Here is an 11,796-nt window from a genome sequence, read left to right on the forward strand (position 1 = left end):
CAACCAGCCAAGGACCACCCTGAAAGTGCTCCAGAAAGACTTGGAGGCAGCAGGTACAATTGTTACAGAGAAAACGATAGGCAATGCACTCCAACGCCATGGCCTCTATGGACGCTCAGCCCGCAAGACTCCATTCCTCAAGAAAAGGCATGTTGAAGCTGGTTTAAAGTTTGCTAAACAGCATCTTGACAAGCCTGTAGAATACTGGGAGAATGTTGTCTGGTCAGATGAGACCAAAACTGAACTTTTGGGCTGTCATACTACAGACCATGTTTGGAGGAGAAATGGCTCTGCACATCAGCCAAAAAACACTACACCAACAGTGAAGTTTGGAGGTGGAAGCATCATGGCATGGGGTTGTTTCTCATCTCATGGTGTTGGCAAACTTCATATAACTGACGGAGCAATGAATGGAGCCATGTATGGGGAAATTCTTGATCTGAATCTGCTGCCATCCACCAGGATGATGAAGATGAGACGTGGCTGGACCTTCCAGCAGGACAACCATCCAAAGCACACGGCAAAGTTGACTCGTGTTCAATACTTTTTCTTGTGTTATTGCACTTAATTCCACATATTCATTATTTATGGACCTGGTCGATAGAATTTTGATAGAATTCATTCTTTGTGTTTTGACAGACATGCGATTAGCCAATCATATCTGGGTGGAGGATATGCGAATATTATCATTTAGCACTCGCAGAGGGATTTATCAAACCTGAAACTGTTGATGATTTTGTGTCTTTATTCAACACATTTAAAAGGCAGGTGCAAACCGGCACAGTGTCACACTAAAACAACTGAGGTCATTTGTTTGACAATATAAGAATAGGGATTCTTTGTCAAAAAATCTTTTTTTTTTTAATTCAAATTCCTCTATTCAGTTTTTGTTTATAAACTGGATTAAATAAAATGTACCACTTTTCTCCAGCAGAGGGTGCACATGTGATTTGTATTTTATGGGAAAATATGGCTCCTGATAAAGTCTGTAGACATTACCATCATCTTCGAACTTTTTCACTTGGATGTTAAAAAAGCACACTAAAAATCACAAAATTCTTAAGTATCTAAGAATCCTAATTTAAATCAAATCGGCACCCCAAAAATGATAATAGAATAGCAAGAATAGCATATCGTCCTGGCCCAAGAAGACATATCATCTGTCCAACAACGCCATTTCTTAGCTTTGATTTTTTAAACTGGAGCTTTGTGTTTTTGCCGGCCATGCTGGTCTGCACCCATGCACAATGAAGGTTCATCTCCTGTGCTCTCCAGAGAGCGCAGGAGATGAACCTCCCTCTTCATCTGCTAGTTGCGCAGTTGAAGGATCACTGACACTGAATAACCTCCAGACTGTTGCCAGGGCGTTTACGATCAACGTCAGCCCAGACACAGCACCGACCTGCTGCTCGTGTGCGCAATGATGGCCTGAGTGTTATTAGACATCGGACACAGTTCTCACCTGTGACCAATACGTCTGATTTCTCCACCCCTATGGCTTCAAACTTCATTTTTTGTGTACAGTCACTCTGCTCACCTGAAACACACCCACTAATAAAAAAATAAAGTGGATGTTCCTGTTTTATTCCTCTAAAGTAGTTGACGCCTCATAACTTACTTAAGATTAATGGAGCATTTAAGCTTGACCAAATAATTATTTCATTAATATCATGATAAGTATCGATCGACGTGAAAAGAAAATGACCCAGAGAGGATTTTTTCTTGTTTCCCCCAGCCCCAGCTTTGGGCTGTGATGCTAAATCAGACTCAGATCCCATGGAGGACGTCCAGCAGGTGACGGGTTCAATCTCTCTGTTTAAACTCGCGCTGCAGTCGTCACTTGTTGGATAACAAACTAAAGACTCTTGGCTGTGTCTGTCAGAAAGTTGTCTCTTCCTGGCTTTGACGCGACAGTTTGTGCGTGAGCTGGACCGAGCCGGAGTGACGGATTGAGATGGATTAATGAGCAGGATGCTGGACTATTTGTCACCACAACACTTGACATATCACCAGTTATTTGCTGCATTTCTCTCTCTTCATCATCATTAAACTTCAGCACAAACTTATGGCATCACCAGTCGAGCAGCTAATTTATCACCCAGCAGAGTGTGTGTGTGTTTGTGTGCGTGTGTGTGTGTGACGTACACAAATAAGTGGCACACCAGGTGTGCCTCTAATGCATATTTGCCTGTTTAGTTTTATTCCTCATATCAGACATGGAGTTTGTCTATATAAGGAAGCACACAGACGCTAAATTGGTTTTTGGGTTTGTTTAGGGGCCATTGTTTGTTCTTCACACCTGCCGGCTGTAACTGCCAGTCAGATCATTGTGCCCCAAATCTCTAAATCTCTGAACCAGAGAGATCAATGCACACCAGAGAGGACAAACAGAGCATGATAGCAATGAGAGGGAGGAGGAGGAGGAGGAGGAGGAGGAGGAGGTGCACTGCGGAGAGGGAGTTAACTGTCATGACAGCTGAGCTTTACATCAGAGGAGCTGCTTTGTTTGCTTGTTTGTTGAAACTTATAGGAAGAGATTTGACGAGTATCAGCGCTGGACGGGTTTGGGAAACCTGAGTTTGAGCTTGTGGTGGAGACGGAGTTAAAAATATGAGTTTAATCTGCAGCGGTGTCAGATTTTCAGACCTTGTTAAAACCAATGAGTGGTGCATATTAAAGTTTCTGTCCAATACAAGAGAATTTAAAGGCAAATAAAAACTAAATATAAGACAAATTAGAAAAAGATGGAAGTTTGGAGATACGTGAACCCTGAAACTGAAAATGCTGCAGACCCAAACTTTCTCTTTCTTTTTTTTTTCTTTTTTTAGATTTCATTCAAAGGAAAATTGAAACTTGTTTTACAGCTGGACAAAGTCACAGTCATTTTTCTGAAAATAATAAGATACAATCAGACAAGTATATCACATTGATGTCTGAATATTCTTGTAAAATGAGGTATTGATAGTAAACATCGCCACCTTGTGGCCTGGAGTCCCACGCACACTTATTGAGGCGTGTGTTTGTTTTGGAATTAAATGGAGATCAGATCGAAACAAATTTTCTTTGTTCAAGACAACTCTTCATTGATTTGAAATGTGACACCAAGCAAACGTTGTAGCTGGCTAAATGTAGTGCTATCGGCAGCCTGGTGCTCTAACGTATCTGTAGGCTAAAGTGACAACAAGTTAACACAGTTAGTTTGTACCGTAGTTTAGTAGCTGTCTATTTTCAGCACATCTACCAATCAGAGCTAACGTAACCTCACTCTTCATTTTATTGATAGACTCTCAAGTTTGAACAGACCACTGCAGAATAACTGCTGACTGTGGGTTGGAGGCAACATTAGCACAAACAGATTAGCTCTTTTAGCCTTTAGCTCGTGCTCTATGTCTCTCCTGTTTCTCTTTCTTCCGCTCTTCTGTCCTTTCTCTGTCTGACAGTTATGCCCCAGTGTCCACCATCACTACAAAATTAATCACAGAAATCATTTTCAGCAGAGAAAAACACAGATCTCTCTTCTCTCTACTCTAAACTTAATCAGCCAGCGTGGTGTTGTCATGGAGACTTAGACGTGCCGTAAATCAATCCATTCTTGCTCGACCTGATCAGGAAGAAGTAGCAATTTAAGATAGCCTGTAATACTGGTGCTGATAAGGGATGGGTGCCTTTCACATTAGAAACGATGTGGTATCAAAACCATATTGTAACTGGCAATCGGTACGGGTACTCAATGGTGCCAATTTTCAGTACTTTTTTGTGTTTATGTGGTAAAAAATATCAATTTGTTTGATAATAAAATGTCAATTCTTTAAAGTTTAACATACTCATTCTTAAAGATATAACCTTGTAATGCTGTGTTTACATCCAGCATGGAAAATTGTCTACTCCTTCACTCCCTCACAGTCACAAGGATGCATTTAGGAATCTAAAAATGGTACCTTTTGATTTTATGTGAATCGGTACCCGGTACTTTTGACAGAATTTGGTTGGTACCTATAAAAGTACCTAATTTGGTACCCATCCCTAGTGCTGATGATCTCATTTTAAAGTGTGGGTTATGATCAGGCATATTTCTAGAAAAAAACGTTTTCAGGATCACTTAGACACTCTTCACAAAAACTCCCAAAGGGTCTTAAACCTAGCTGTTTGCACATGATCCTAGATCAGTAAAAGTTGTATTGATAACAAACTATGTACAATTTAGCTCAAAAATTATAAACAGAACAAAAAACTGGTAAACACTCTGGGGAAAGAGGAGTACCAGGTTCACATTTTGAGGATGGTTGTATTGAAAGTTAATGAAGAGGTGTCCAACAACTTTTTAACGTCTGTTGTTCAAGTCTTAAAGTAAAGTGAGTTTCGCCATCATGAAAATGTAATGAAATACATCGATCTGTGGAGGGTCATGTGTTGACATCCATTTTCTCCTGAGAGCTTTTTTTTTTGCTTAACCCCTTGATGGCTGATGTCACAAATTTGCGACACACCCTGTCAAGTCTTGATGCAGCTGAAATGACCTTTGTTTCCCACTAATTCCTATTGGTTCATATTCTAACACAAACCAAAGATCGTATCAGATCCACTAATATAACTGAGTTATAACTATTGTGTGTACTTAACTCAAATTTACCATCTCCACTTAATTTAACATCTGTATGAACGCAAACACATAAAACAATCTATTTTTATCATTGTTAATTAATTCAGGCAGTAAGGGGTTAATATCAATATCTGATTTGATACATGTTAATGTATTCAATTTACTACAATTTTCCATCTGAATTCTCTCCAGGAGAGGGCACGTGTAGTTTTCCAATGCTGTTTGGTGACTTTTTCCAAAGTTTCTAAATGTAATTTAAAATTTCCTTTTTCCCACATTTCCTTAGCATATCATGTGTCATCCTTATGTAGTTCATACAGACCATTGTATGGCTCAGATGTGATTTTAAGAAAACCTCCAGAATGTTAGAATTTATACTGATTAAGTCATCCTCTCTCTTTAATTCATCAGATTAGTGTTTGAGTTGTAGAAATCTGTGAAAGTCTCCATTCGTTATGCCAAGCTCTTAAAGCTGTGTACCCAGATATTTTAAAGGTTTTTTCTTATATTGGAAAAATCAGACAGGAGGTAGCTTCAGCCTTGGTGTTATCTGCTTAGAGGAAGAGAAATCATGAGTTCAAATACATTTTCTTCCTTATTCTTCATGCAGTTCAACCATTGAGCGAAACCTCAGCTCCATTTCATTCACGTCTCTTAACAGTGACCACACGTGGAGTGTTAAAGGGGAACTCAACAGGCTTTTTTTAGACATATTACAGCGTTTACGTCAGCACTTATGTTCGCTGCTCTAAGGAGCAGCTGAGCAGGTTGTTCTTGGATGGAGAGAAACTGAAAACAATAAGTGAGCGGATGAAAGGACGAGGCTAAAAAAAAAAAAAACAGGAAACTGGAACCTTCGTGGCAGCGTCCAGGCATCCGCTGCATCCAGCACACCTCAAAAGCTTTAATCACTTTGTTGTTCTCCCTGGTTACACAGAAAAAGGGAGGCAGAACAAATGTGTGTTCACCATTTCCAGAAGTGCACAAGGGAAAACTACAAAACAGAAGAGAGTTTGACAAAAAAAAGAGAAAGACTTGTATGGATTTTTTTTCTGAGAGGAAAGTTTAACAGGTCAAAGAAAGAAAACAACATCACAAACACACCAGCAAACGCAGAAGAAGCCTCATCTCTGGTTGAGTTGGAGTCTCTGATTGCTTCCCTTGTGTTGCTCCTGGCCGAGACTTATCAAAGAGCTCCTTTCATAAGTGCCAGGATCAAGCCACTGCTGTGACTGCTTGGCACCCACTGAGGTGGTTTGGAGATGGGGAGGGGAGAGGAGGGAGGTGGAGGAGGGAGGGAGGGCTGCAAAACAAAGAAAGCAAGGCAGAGGAAGTCAAAACTGAAGATTGGTGAATGAGGAGGGAGATGGCGCATTTGTGCATTTAAAGGAAAATGTGGAAGGAAAAAGGCTGAGTTCAGAGAGGAACTGCCCAGGGCTCCTGCAGAGTGTCTGAGGAATAAGTGTGTGAGTGTGTGTGTGTGTGTTTGTCCATGACAGAGCAAGGCAAAAGAGGGCAATCTTTGAGTCTGGGGAGGAGTGAGTTTTATATATATATATATATATGTGTGTGTGTGTGTGTGAGTGCTGAGAAAATTAATATGTATTTGCTTCAAGCCTCCCCTGCCTCAGCGTTTTCTTGCTGACGTGAACTAAAATGCACAGAATATCCAGGTGATGCAGAAACACTGAAGGACATGACTCCAGAGAAAACACACACACACTCACTCACACACACACTTACAAAACACCCCGAGGCCGTGTGTTTCTCCTCACTACAGCAGCCATGCTTCGCCCCAGCCTGACGTCTGCCCTGTTTACCAAAGCATGTGACAGCCGTGCATTCTTACAAGACATGATAAGTCCGACTTATCCACTTATCTGTGACTCACCCTTCATGTTCAGGGGTTTGTGTCTGCTCGGGAGACCCTGACGCAAAAAGGGACGCTGTCATCACTTTGCATGTGAAGTCACATGTGCAAAAGAATCAGGCTTATTGCATGCTTATTTTAGCTGCATATTGCATGTAAGAGGAAGATCCCGTGCAGAGAAGTCATTCATGAACTGGACCTGATCTTTACTCTCTGTTTACACAAACTCCTGTTCATCCTGACTGAGCAGCATCGCTTCAGGGGAACTGTTTAAATCTGCAGGATAAAGAGAGAAGTCAGAGGCTTGCTGCAGAAGTAACCGATAAATCCAGAAATCATTAAGGCTGTAGTGTAAAAACGCATCGTGTTTCTGCGTGCAGCCTCGCCTGCAGCGAGTCGGCCGTGGCTTCACTCTGTCTTGACTCCTCTCCCTCCAGGCTCCCAAACGATGGGCTGACCTTTCCACCTCGGCCAGGACTGCAGCGTCACTCCCAGCGTGAACTGAAAACTCATCTCCTCGCTAAACACTTCACATCGCTCAGCACTCAGGCTTCCTCCTCCACTCGCATCTGATTTGAATCCCGCTCGACAAAAAGGTCAGAACGCTGTATCCTTGAGAAACATCCTGGTATTTTTAGAATCCATTCAGTCACGTTTTGGAGAAACAGTCATTGCATCAGTTTTTAGTGATTTATAGTATTCATTAATTAAATAAGAGAAAAAAGCACATCATTAGTTTCTTCTTTCCTCTATCAGACAAATATTTTAACACATGAAAAGTTTCAGAATCAGTGATACATGATGTTTCAAGGTCGTTCAACTTAAACTAAGTATTTTGTGTGGGTTGGAGGTGAACGGAGCCTCAGGCTTCATAGTTTTGTATCTTTTATCCGTATTTAAAGCCGAGTTATACACAATAGCTACAAACAGCAGCACTTTAAGTTACATTAGAGCCTTTTTGACACATAGACATAGTGGAGTTTCTTAACATCTAAAGGGGAGAACAAGTACTATACTATGAATTACTAGTCTTTTACTTTTATTATTTATTTATTATTTATTTGTTAATAAGTTCATTTTTGCATACACATTAGACGTTTTAAAAATATTATCTTACTGTATTTGAATAGCTATTTATTTTTGTTTCAATATCTATTTTGTTATCATTATTATTATATATTTTTTATTATTATAATAATAATAATTATTATTATTGATATTATTATTATTATTATTATTAGATTATTATTATTATTATTATTAGATAATTATTATTATTATTAGATAATTATTATTGTTATTTTGTTTAGTTTGTTTTGCTCCATTTTATTTTGTAGGCTTATCACTTATTTATTTATTTTGCAAACACACAAGAATTTTTTAAATATATAATCTTTCTCTATTTTTAATATTTATTTGTCTTTGTTTCAATATCTTTTTGTGTTATTATAATTATAATTATTTTATTTTATTTTATTTTTTCTCCATTATATTTATTTATTCATTATCTTTTTATTTATTTAGTTATTTATTTTTCAAAGTCTTTTTTTTAACCCATGTTTTTTTTTGTATGACTGTAGTGCCTTTTTTTTTTTTTTTTTTTTTTGGGGGGGGGGGGGGGGGGGGGTAATTAGCCATAATTACTCATTACTTTCCAAAAAAAGTAATTAAAATATAAATGGGAAAACTCTTTCATTAATGTAATTATTTACCAAGGACTGTAACTATTGTGTTAATTTAAAAGAAAAATTATATCCTGATTTAGGCGGGACTATCCCACAGTACTCTTGACTTGTGATTTCTCCTAATTATCCCCTAATTTATAAGTATGGTCTACACATCTCTAATATTTTTTCAAGTCAAAGCAAGTCAGCTACCTGTGCTTTATATCCAAACCTCAAAAAGCGTCCACCCCTCCCCCTGTAGTTGGTTTGGTCCAAAGACGCTGCATGAGATCCTCTCTGACTGCAGGTTACACAGACACAGGAAGCTGTGTGTCATTATTTGCTCGTGAGTTTGCTAAAGCATCAACGTAACAACATGAAATTGTACTCTACAGAGTAACAAAGTAACGCACCACATTTCACTGTGGGTAACAGCATTTGAAATAGTAATTAATTAAGATTTCCTGTAACTGGAAAAAAGCAACGAGGTTAGTAACACTGTTATTTTCCCAACATTTTTATTTCCAACACCGCCAACCAGTGGTTTATGTCGTCAGCTGCTCAAAGGGTCGGTTTGTGGGTTAAAGCCCTCATGGAAATGCAAAGAATCAGAGGGAGAGCGTTGTCTCTGTTTATCTTGGTGGGACTCCAAACAGTCTGATCCGTGGGTAAACAGGATGTTGGACACGCGCCTGAACTGACTGATAGAAATGTTCCTTTATTTGAGCCGTGTTAGACTCTAAAAGTGGGGATATTTTGGTGCGATTGTTCTCCTCCTTGTCTGAGTCCCTGGGTGGTTTCCTTCATCCAGGCATGAAGACACAAGCCGGTCGAAACCCCAGCTGGAGTCCATGGTGGGCTCTGTGTGGCCCGGTCCTGCTCCCAGCATGGCAGGTCTGCAGCAGAGAGACCACGGAGGAATATTCTGCGTCCTGGGGGAAGGCGATCAAGCTTCTGTGGAATCGACAAGTTTCTCAGAGGTGAGATGGAGGGAGGTGGAGCGTCAGGGGTTGGGTGTTCAATCTCCTGTGTTGTATGTGTGAAAGCAAAGCTGCAACTCGATGTGTGCATGAAAAGATTGCATCACTTTTTCAGCTACAGGGTAAATATGGTGCTTCAGCCAACCACCTGAGATACAAAACAAGTGGTGTTTTTTTTTTTTTTTTTTTTTTTTAGTTAAGTTTCGGTTTAATTTTTAGTTTTTTATTTAATTTCATTTATATATTTACTCATTTTAGTTTTTGTTTTAATTATATTTTGTATTTAATTTTTTTTATTTATTTATTTTAGTTTTAATTTTAGTTTTTTTATTTATTTTCATTAATTGATTATTTTATTTATTTAAGTTTTTAATTTAGTTTTTAATTTTATTTTAGTTATGTATTTATTTGTTTATTTTAGTTTTATTTTTAGTTTTTATTTTATTTCATTCATTAATTAATGTATTTATTTTAGTTTAAACTTAGTTTTTTATTTTATTAATTTAAGTTTTAATTTTAGTTTTTTTTTTTAAATCTATTTATTTAAGTTTTAATTTTAGTTTTTTGATTTAATCTTATTTAATTAAGTTGTAATTTTAGTTTTTTATTTAATTTTATTTATTTATGTATTTATTTATGAGTTTATTTATTTTGTATTTATTTTAGATTAAATATATTTTCTTTTATTTTAGTTTTTTTAAATTGTGTTTTTTGAATCGATACCAAAGATGATAATTCCTATTTTAAATCACAGTCTGACTTCTGCAGATTGTTAGTTTATGATCCTGCAACTGGAACATCCAAGGATAGCTTAATGAGTTGCACTCAATTTCTATTTACTGAGTGTTTTTCAACCTTTGGGCCTCTCAATGAGTCCAAATGTGAGCCACATCTAAAAGCTGATTCTTGCATTTTTTCTTTGATTTGTCTAAAAACCCCTCGGTGTGCTGGGAAAAAGAACAAAACACTCAGCTCTTAAGAATCACGCAAATGAGATATTTCATCTAAAATGTTGAAAGTTTCAGCGTATTGAAGTCCAGATCCTCTTGTTCATGTTTGAGTTTTTATTTATTCTCTGTTTAGTGACGCTGCATTGCTCTTGTCCTCCAATTATGTCCTTAAATAAATCCCAGTGAGCCTGAAAATTCTGTAAATTATGCAAAATGATGAATGTATTACCTTGTACTGTCATTAATATTTAAAACAATAACTTTAACAGTAATAATTGCATCCCTCTTGTGCTGGGCGGCAGAAAAATTGCAAACAAGTCCACTAAAGGTCAGGCTGTATGTGGAGGAAAGAGATGAATAATGAAATCAGGACGTTTCACCTGCAGGAAGACGTCTTCTTCACAGAGTACAGTAGAGCTCACACACATTTTAACGAGCAGAGGGAGAATGAGCTGGGTGTGAATCCACGACACGGGCTGCCAAGTGAAACCTCTCAGTGCCATGTCACATGAAGTTATCCTCACAGCCCAGCCCGCGTGCCCCAACATCCACCCTCTCCCCTCCGGCTGTCAGTCACCCACGAGCCCACCCCGACCTCCAACCTCCAGCCGGAGCCAGCCGCACACCCCGGCCTCCCACTCCATGTCACGACGCACCCGTTCACACACCATTAACTATTATGCAAGAGGCATGTATTTATGTATATGAGGTCCTCTTTGAAGAGGAGCGTGGAGGGAATTTCCGATGAACTCTGAAGTTTTTCTCCCCGGAGCTCAGTGTCACACCACAAACCTGCTCAGTTACAAACCATGGAGCCATCAGGGAGCAGAGTACAGTACAAAACACCATTAATATAAGGATCATTAATATGGATCTGGGAACAGGGGGACACACCCTGAAATAATGAGAAAGACATTATCAGTTATGCTGTAGCTCCACATTCATTATTAACCACTTTAAAATAAGAAAACAAAGGATTTTAAGGTGTGTTAATCGGACTGTTAGAGCTCTAACGGCAGCTTTTGTTGGAGGATCTTTAACTCTATAACTTCTGATCTTGACCTCAATAATAATAACTTTATTTGTACAGCGCATTTTAAAAACAGAAGTTTACAAAGTGCTTTGACAAACTTGGGATATAAAAACAAAAAAACACAAGCTTCAGCACAAAGAAAATAAAACGGTTGAGGCAAGAATTAGAAATATTCAAGACAATTCAAGAACCATGCAATGTGAAAAATGAGACAATGAGGACCAAAATAAAAGCTAAAAACATCAATCAATAATAAAAAAGAAAAGGCAATAAAAAGGGGTTAAAAGCGGAAAAAAGGACAGCAAACATAAAAAGACAATACTAAGAGAGTCAAAATAATATTATAGAATACTGATAATGAAAGCAATGATGAAATAATGAGCAAGAGATAAAACAATAAAAAAGCGAACAAGACAGTAAAACTGAAGTAAGATAGAAATAAAAGAGATGAAAGACAAAGAGATGGTATCACATAAAAGCAAGCCTGTAAAAGTGAGTTTTTCAAAATGACTCAAAGGAAGCGACGGACTCTGCTCGCCTTTTCTCTTCTGTTGAGGAGCTCTGATGGAGAAAGCTTGATCACCCTTGGTTTTTAGCTGTGACCTTGGAACGACCTTGGCCAGTATGCACGTTCAGTCATTCTGGCTGCAGCGTTAGCCGAATGCACGACTGCAAATAATCCTCAGGTTAACTAATTGC

This window comes from Halichoeres trimaculatus, unplaced genomic scaffold (genome assembly GCF_033239565.1).
Source record: "Halichoeres trimaculatus isolate MK-OKI-2021-1 unplaced genomic scaffold, fHalTri1.1 fHalTri1_scaffold_20, whole genome shotgun sequence".
In the NCBI taxonomy this organism is placed as follows: domain Eukaryota; kingdom Metazoa; phylum Chordata; class Actinopteri; order Labriformes; family Labridae; genus Halichoeres; species Halichoeres trimaculatus.